Source organism: Myotis davidii, unplaced genomic scaffold (genome assembly GCF_000327345.1).
Source record: "Myotis davidii unplaced genomic scaffold, ASM32734v1 scaffold754, whole genome shotgun sequence".
NCBI classification, from domain to species: domain Eukaryota; kingdom Metazoa; phylum Chordata; class Mammalia; order Chiroptera; family Vespertilionidae; genus Myotis; species Myotis davidii.
In genome coordinates, this window is record NW_006286241.1 from 31,214 (window position 1) to 40,316 (window position 9,103).

The following is a 9,103-nucleotide window of genomic DNA, read 5'->3' on the forward strand; positions in this document are numbered from 1 at the left end:
ATAAACATATGTGTGTTTTTCAAAAAAATATATTTTATTGCTTTTTTTTTTTTACAGAGAGGAAGGGAGAGGGATAGAGAGGTAGAAACATCGATCAGCTGCCTCCTGCACAGTCCCCACTGGGTATGTGCCCGCAATCAAGGTACATGGCCTTGACCAGAATCAAATCTGGGACCTTTCAATCCACAGGCCGACATTCTACCAGGGGTGGGCAAACTTTTTGACTCGAGGGCCACAATGGGTTCTTAAACTGGACCTGGAGGGCCGGAACAAAAGCATGGATGGAGTGTTGTGTGAACTAATATAAATTCAAAGTAAACATCATTACATAAAAGGGTACGGTCTTTTTTTTCAATAGTTTTATTCATTTCAAACAGGCCGGATCCGGCCCGCAGGCCGTAGTTTGCCCACGGCTGCTCTAGCCACTGAGCCAAACTGGCTAGGGATGTGTGTTTGTTTGTTTTTTTAAACCACACAAAACACCTAAAATAAATAAATAACCAATCAACCTTCCCTGGACTCTACCTGACTGTCATGGAAAGAATCATTGATTGGCTGCCTTCAGCACACCCACTAGTGGGGATTGAGCCCGCAACCCAGGCGCGTGCCCGAACTGTGAATCGAACTGTGACCTCCTGGTTCAGACGCTCAACCACTGAGCCCCTGAAGCTGGACATCCTCCCCCAACTCCTTCTTCTTGTTGTTAATCCTCACCCGAGGATATTTTCCCATTGATTTTTAGGGGGACTGGAAGAGAGAGAAACACATCGATTGGTTCCCTCCTGCAAGAGCCCTGACCAGGGCCCAGGCCAGGGAGGAGCCTGCAACCAAGGTACATGCCCTTGACCAGAATTGAACCCGGGACACTTCAGTCTACAGGCCGATGCTCTATCCACTGAGCCAAACCAGCTAGGGGACCTCCCCACCCCCACTCTTTAACTGAGTCTTCGAGCTCCAAGAGCAGAGGCAGCACATTTCCATCTTCGAACCCCCTCAGCCCTTAGTTTCATGTTTACACACAGTAGCTGCCCAATGATTTCTGGCTTCCGTGCATGTTGTATCGCTGGTGTGTCTCTACACCATGCCAGGAAGAACTGGAAATTGGTGACTTTGGCCACTAGATGTCACACTACACTTAACCGTCAACAGAAAATTCCTAACCCTGATTCCAAATTTCCTTGACATGTTAGTATGAAAGCAGATCTCCTGTTACTGCAGTCTTTAACCTCACCCATTCCAAGCCAAGCCTGGACCAGACTTTCCTCGGTGTAAGTTTCAGCTTTTAATGTCTCCCTTTATATGGGAGGAGAGGATGTGTAGGGGTACAAACGCGCAAACAATTTGTCATTGACTTTGGAATGTATTATCATGTAACATCTTCCCGGCCCAGTTGCCTTTCTTTTTGTGTCTGGTTCATATTAACTGTTTTTGCTCAGCACTGCATCTGCACCTTCTAGCCTTCTGTTCAAATCAATGCCAAGTACAGGGCTGGCCAGTGCGGGACACGTGGTGGTTGTGACAGCATTTTCTTAAAAAAGATTAACCCAGCCCGGCCGGGGTGGTTCAGTGGTTGAGCATCGACCTATGAACCAGGAGGTCACGGTGCGATTCCAGGTCAGGGCATGTGCCCGGGTTTTGGGTTCCATCCCCAGTAGGGAGTGTGCAGGAGGCAGCCAATCAATGATTCTCTCTCATCAGTGATGTTTCTATCTCTCTCTCCCTCTTCCTTCCTCTCTGAAAAAAACCCCACCACAAAAACCTACATTCCATCTACCTATCTATCTATCTATCTATCTATCTATCTATCTATCTACCTTTCTAGATATCTAGCTATCCCTCCCTCCCTATCTATATATCTATATCTATATCTATATCTATATCTATATCTATATCTATATCTATATCTATATCTATATCTATATCTATAAAGAAGTCTCCAAAGGAGTAGTTGGGAGCATCCAGGAATTAAAGAGTTAAGTGGTTAAGTGTGGCCCTGGCCGGTTTGGCTCAGCGGATAGAGCATTGGCCTGTGGACCGAAGGGTCCCAGATTCTATTCTGCTCAAGGGCACATGCCCGGATTACAGGCTCGATCCCCAGTAGGGGAAGTGCAGGAGGCAGCCAGTCAATGATTCTTTCCCATCATTGATGTTTCTATTTCTCTCTCTCCCCCTCTCCCTTCCTCCCTGAAATCAATAAAAAAGAACATTAAAAAAATATAAAGAATTAAGTGTGACAATGACAAGACATTAAGAACAGCTCCGAGCACAGGGCTCTGGGACCCAGAGCGGTGAGTAACGGCCATCACACAGCCTGGGGAGGTGTTGGATGCTGTAGATGACGGAGTCACCCACCTCGCCTCAGAACACCCCCACACTCTCAATGAGCCAGGAGCTTACGTGTCCAGGCTGTGTCCATTTCTACTGTTACAGATGCTGCGGTCTGGCTAAGGCCTGGCTTCCGGAGCCCAATAGCAGGAATCCCAGGGTGCCTTTCACTGCAGCCGAAAGAAAGCACTTACCCCGTGAGAGCTAAACAGGGCTACCCCTGAGCGGGCTTTGGGGCCACAGCGTGTGCACAGACCCTTGCTCTCCGGCCCAGACTTTCGCAGGGAGCTCAGCACCTGACCCTGAACGAAGAGCTCAAAGCCCACACTGCTCACTCTTAGCTGCGAAGGGCAGTTACTCACCAATGTCTCACCGCTCGTCACTGCACTCCAGGGCACGAGGACTTGTAGGGTGCTCGCATCCACGGAGGAGCCCGGACTAAGATCACACGTCCCTTTGTGGATGCGAGATAATCCTCGCATTTCCCGTGCCTGCGTTTCAGTGCGTCCATCCCACAAGGACAGGTCTTCCCCATCCTGTGGCTTCATCCGATGATCTGACGGGAATCTTCTCTTTCTTCTTCTTTTTAAAAAAATATTTTTATGGATTTTAGAGAGGAAGGGGAGGGGGAGAGAGAAACATCAATGAAGAGAGAGAATCATTGATCGGCTGCCTCCTGCACGCCCCACACTGGGGGATTGAGCCCGCAACCCCCGATATGTGCCCTGACCGGGAATGGAACTGTGACCTCCTGGCTCATGGGTCGATGGATGCTCAACCATTGAGCCACACTGGCCGGGCGGGAAACTTTTCTTTATAAATAAAGTGTGATGCTCAACATCTTACCCACAGTGGACTAATGCGTGGCTCCATGAGCTGTTTGGTTTGACATTTTGGGTTTTCTAATTATCCCTCTGAAAATTCACAGTAAGCTCACCAATCCCACAGGCTTTGCTTTAAGTTTTTAGAAGTAATTATGGGAGGTGGAGTGTGTAGCAGGGTCCTTTTTCTCAGTTCCCATTTCCTAAATAATGCGTTTTCAGCCCAGCTGGCGTGGCTCAGTGGTTGAGCGTGGACCTATGAACCAGGAGGTCAGGTTTGATTCCCGGTCAGGGCACATGCTGGGGTTGTGGGCTCCATCCCCAATGGGGGGGCGTGCAGGAGGCAGAAGATCAATGATTCTCTCTCACCATTGGTGTTTCTCTCTCCCTCTCCCTTCCTCTCTGAAATCAATACAAATATATTTTTTAAAATAATAGATTTTCAGACAGCATTGGTCAATTGATGGGGACTTCAGGATCCACATTTCACTAACAGTATCCTTTGCCGACTCACTCCCGGGACCCATCCCAGGACTACAGCATCCTTTCCATCCACAGAGCAGACTCTGAGCACAGGAGCCACATGCACTGAGATGTGTCTGCCAGCCCTAAGGCACTGGTCTCCCTCTTTTTTTAAAATTATTTTTATTTTATTTATTTTTTAAAAATATATTTTATTGATTTTTTACAGAGAGGAAGGTAGAGGGACAGAGAGTTAGAAACATCGATCAGCTGCTTCCTGCACATCTCCCACTGGGGATGTGCCTGCAACCCAGGATGTATGCCCCCGACTGGAATCGAACCCGGGACCCTTCAGTTCGCAGGCTGACGCTCTATCCACTGAGCCAAACCAGTTTCAGCTGGTCTCCCTCTTATCCGTCTTTGTTAGTGACCAGGCAAGGCACCATCAATTGTTTGTTCTCTAATATTATAGTAGGAGTTTGTAGAGAAATAAATTATAAGGTCATTCTTTAGTTGTTTCACACATGAATATCTTCAATGTGATTTACTCAAAAGCAAACAGTGCTACAAAAAGTCCCCCCATTCTTTTTCAGAAATGAAGATTTAAAACAAAAATTTAAAATTAATTTTCAGGGAGAGAGAGAAAGAGAGAGTGAAGCATTGATATGTTGTTCCACTTATTTATGCATCCATTGGTTGATTCTTGTATGTGCCCTGACCTGGGATTGAACCCAGAACCTTGGGGTATCAGGATGATGCTCTAACTGACTGAGCTACCCGGCCAGGGCTCCATTGTTTTCTTTTCTTTTTTAAAAAAATATATTTTATTGATTTTTTACAGAGAGGAATGGAGAGGGATAGAGAGAAACATCGATGAGAGAAAAACATCCATCAGCTGCCTCCTGCACACCCCGCACTGGGGATGTGCCCGCAACCAAGGTACATGCCCTTGACCGGAATCGAACCCAGGACCCTTCAGTCCACAGGCCAATGCTCTATCCACTGAGCCAAACCGGTTAGGGCTGTTTTCTTAATTAACCTCTTTGAGATGACTGGACTTCATCTACAAAAATGTCATGATGATGATGCTTATAATAACCTCTGCTTTTACCTAGGCATCAGAGACTTCTGTGAGGGCAATTGAAATATAACATGCGGAAACACTTTTGCAAGATGTAAAATGTGCTGCAATGATATCTTCTTTGCCTAACACTGGATAGCAGTACCCTTGGGAGACTCAGCCCTCTGGAGAAACGATAACAAAGCAGATGTTCCTTTTTCTACGTGTGCGCTGTGTAGCAGACCCCAAACCGGCACAGGTGACGGCCAGGAAAAGGCATTTCGTGTAGGAATTTGTCACGTCTGACACCCAGGCCTTCTTCCCTCGTTTGTCTTCTAGTCACTCTCTGTTATGAGTAAACAGCTGGCACTCACCAGTGGAGAGCAGCAGGGGAGATAAAAACCACCCAGCAGAATAGCTAACAATAATTCCCATTGCCGGTGATGGACAATGTCAAGCAAAATCTGTAATCGCCCCCCTATAGATTGGAGGCTGTTGTTTTGAGTCAGTTGTGGTGGGGACAAGGTGTCATACCTACTTGTCATAACAAACCAAAGAACAGGATGTACAAGGAGAAATCTCTCCCCGGGCCCAATTCCAGAGGGACGCCATATTGAAAGTTGGATGTGAGTTCTTCCAAACAGGGATGAGTTTGTCCCTCAAGGGCGATGAGAACCGTCGGGAGAGCGGCCCTGAGTGTTGAGCTAGGCCAGTGATGGCGAACCTTTTGAGCTCGGCGTGTCAGCATTTTGAAAAACCCTAACTTAACTCTGATGCCGGGTCACATATAGAAATGTTTTGATATTTGCAACCATAGTAAAACAAAGACTTATATTTTTGACATTTATTTTGTATATTTAAATGCCATTTAACAAAGAAAAATCAACCAAAAAAATGAGTTCGCGTGTCACCTCTGACACGCATGTCATAGGTTCGCCATCACTGCTGTAGAAGGTCCTTTCAAGATGGGGTGACATTTTCGGTATGCCTCGCTTCTATCATTTTCAGGTACTCAACATGCGCTGTTTTCAGAGCCTGGATGTCATCCAGAATGTTCCATGTCCTCTCCAGTGGTTTGACAAGCGGTGATGTGATTATTTGATATGCGAGTGGCCTGTGGTAGTGCAGTGGGGACCAACCAACAGTACGGGGATCTGAATGTGTAGCAATGACTGGATTTGGGGGTGATCCGACTATGTGGCTTAGAAGGAGAGCAGGCTGCATGAACTCTGCTGACATTCACAGGCAAGTTTTCATCTGAAGGCCCATCAGAAGGTCCACAGTGAGCAGAAGCGTTCTCAGGTAGCAATCCACGCCCGAGGGTAAATAAGGCACTAGGTTAATGGAGGTGGCACAGGATTCTAAAATATGCTCTCAGATTGTGTTTGCTTTCCTTCCCCCTCCCCCTGGTTGCTAGTTCCTGGGATGTTTGTGGGGGAAATGGAAGTCGGTCGTCTATTAAGTACAGACACAGTCTGAATGAGAGGAAGCCCTAGCCAGTTCAATGGATAGAGCATCAGCCTGCGGACTGAAAGGTCCCAGGTTCGATTCGGGTCAAGGGTAGGTGCCTGGGTTGTGGGCTCGATCCCCAGTAAGGGGGTGTGCAGGAGGCAGCTGATCAATGGTTCTCTCTCACCATTGATGTTTCTATCTTTCTCTCCCTCTCCCTTCCTCTCGGAAATCAATAAAAATTTTTAAAAAGTAAATAAATGAGGAAGACCATGTCTTGAAGGGTAGACAAAACGTCCAAAGGAAAAAGAAAGTTCTGTAGAATCAACTGTCCTCTTAGGGACATTGCACAGGCGCTGTTTTCCTGGCTGCCACAGGCCAGCGTGGCCTCCTGGAGTCAGTGGCCTGGTCACTGCTGCCTGGACCACCTTGAATGGGAGTCGGGGGGCTGCTGGGCCAAGGAGGACTCTGATACTGCTGGTGTGTGGCCAAAAATCCCGGGGCAATGATGGTCAGTTCATAAAGGACTTAATTCTCTTCTTCTATCCTATGCAAAGATAGTGCCAGTCCAGCTGGCGTGGCTCAGTGGTTGAACATCGACCTATGGACCGGGAGGTCACGGTTCGATTCCTGGTCAGGGCACATGCGTGGGCTGCAGGCCCAGTAGAAGGTGAGCAGGTGGTAGCCGATCAATGATTCTCTCTCATCATTGATGTTTCTATCTCTCTCACCCTTTCCCTCTTCCTCTCTGAAATCAATAAAAATATATTTAAAGCAAAACAAAAAAACAAAGATAATGGCAGTGAAGGGGGTCCCTTACCTCAAGCTGATGCTTGTCCCATGGCTGTGACTGATACTCAAGAGACAACTTGAGAACTAACAAGGACGCAGTCATCTCTCCTCCCTTCCTATGTACTTTCCATAATCAGCCCAGGGGGCTTGCTTTGTCCGGGATGGAGTGTGGTATGTTTGTCTCCATGCCTCCTCTTTGTTTCCTTTCTTAAAAAACAAACAAACAAAAAACCCATCACCAAAACCACCTCTACTTTACTGGGTGCCTGGCTGGGTGACTCCACTCAAACAAGGGTTGGTATTGGTAAATGTGTAGAGTCTATGGGCTGGCCATTTTTGATGAAGAATTTCAGTAAGAATACCTCAGTTATTCATAAAAACACGCTACCCTTCAAAAAATGCAGCTCTCATCCTAGCTGGTTTGGCTCAGTGGATAGAGCATTGGCCCGCGGACTGAAGGGTCCCGGGTTCGATTAGGTCAAGGGTGCATGCCCGAGTTGCGGGCTCAATACCCAGTAGGAGGTGTGCTGAATCAATGATTCTCTCTCATCATTGGTGTTTCTATCTCTTCCTCTCCTTGCCTCTGTGAAATCAATAAAGACATATTAAAAAAAAAATACAGCTCTCTCCACTATCTGTTAAATATCCAGTAAAGTGCTATTTGGAAACAACAAGAAAGGAAGTTATCTAACTGCTAGAGGCCCAACAATAGCCATTCTACACCAAGTAAAACCAATGGATAAGATTTATGGCTTTCCCCATCACTCTGTGGCACATTAGAAATAAATCTCTAGCCCTGGCCGGTTTGGCTCAGTGGATAGAGCGTCGGTCTGCAGACTGAAAGGTCCCAGGTTCGATTCCGGTCAAGGGCATGTACCTTAGTTGCGGGCACATACCCAGTGGGGCGTGTGCAGGAGGCAGCTGATCGATGTTTCTCTCTCATCAATGTTTCTAACTCTCTATCCCTCTCCCTTCCTCTCTGTAAAAAATCAATAATAAAAAAAAAGAAATCTCTAGAAACAGAAAAAAGTAACGAAGATGGCATTCCTTTGCTCTGAAAACACATGTCCCTGCCAGTCCTAACGGACAATCCTTCGCACAATGTCAGGTATTACATTGATGTCACTGACGCCAAAGTGACCTGACGTGAATGGCCGTCCCCATGTCCAGCAGGCGTTCCGCGTCCCCGTGTCCCTCCCCATTTGCAACCGGAAGCTGTGAGTTGGGTTTCCCTTGCAGGCTCTCTGGGAGAACCTGGCATGGATTTTCTGAGGATCCCACAAAGACGCTTTCAAGAAACAGATTCTACATCGTAATGCTTAGCATTTATATAGGTTCTTTTGATTCCAAAACAAGTTATAAATATTTCCTACCGTAACAACATCTTCGCGAGGTAGGTGAGAAGGTACTGTCCCTACATGACCAACAGAAACCCGAGGCCAAGGAGAGAGCCAGGAGCCACAGTAAGACTGGGCGTCCCGAGGCCGCCTGCTCTGGGCGGTGGGGAGGTCAGGCCTCTCTCGAGTGTAGCAATAGTCTCTGTTAATATAGGGTTATAGGTCGGATAGATAGAAAACAACACACAGTGACAGTATAGAACAATAATCCAATATTCTTGTTTCTTAGTAAAATATGTTAAGCATAGTATTTAAATTGCATTTCTCTGAAAAGCATTTGGTATATTAAACAGCAGAAGGTATATTAAACAGCAGAAGGTGTATTAAATAGCAGAAGGTATATTAAATAGCTCTATTAAACGTTTGCTGGCATACTCTTAACAGCATAACGATTCTAAAGAAATTCAAATCCACTGACCCATAGAGGTCGCTCCTTTCTTAATACCATAGAGTAAACAAAAATGTGAAAAATGACTTTAGTCTCCATAATACAGACTTAATCGTTTGCTGGCTATTAGCAGGGGGCTACGTAATTTTTCCGAGCTTGAGAGAAAGGATACAGATTCCTGGCTACGGTTTTAAAATATCAACTTGCTAGAGAAAAATGCAGTTGAAAGGTGGAAATTAAAGATTGCTATTTCTGCCCAGCTGGCGTGGCTCAGTGGTTGAGCGTCGACCTAGGAACCAGGAGGTCACGGTTCGATTCCCAGTCAGGGCACAGGGTTGCAAGCTAGATCCCCAGTGTGTGCGTGTGTGTGTGTGGGTGTGTGTGCATGCGGGGGAGGGGGGGGGGTGTG

At 46.6% G+C, this 9,103-nt stretch overlaps 1 long non-coding RNA gene across 1 annotated transcript; it reads right to left on the bottom strand.

Moving 5' to 3' along the window:
• Positions 1 to 2,762: 2,762 nt before the first annotated feature.
• LOC107182101 lies at positions 2,763 to 7,368 on the bottom strand. The gene is made up of 3 exons (XR_001512817.1): positions 7,298 to 7,368; positions 6,938 to 7,116; positions 2,763 to 2,907 (listed from the first exon to the last, which is right to left on the bottom strand). It is a non-coding gene; the product is annotated as an uncharacterized LOC107182101 (long non-coding RNA).
• Between the last annotated feature and the right edge of the window lie 1,735 nt (positions 7,369 to 9,103).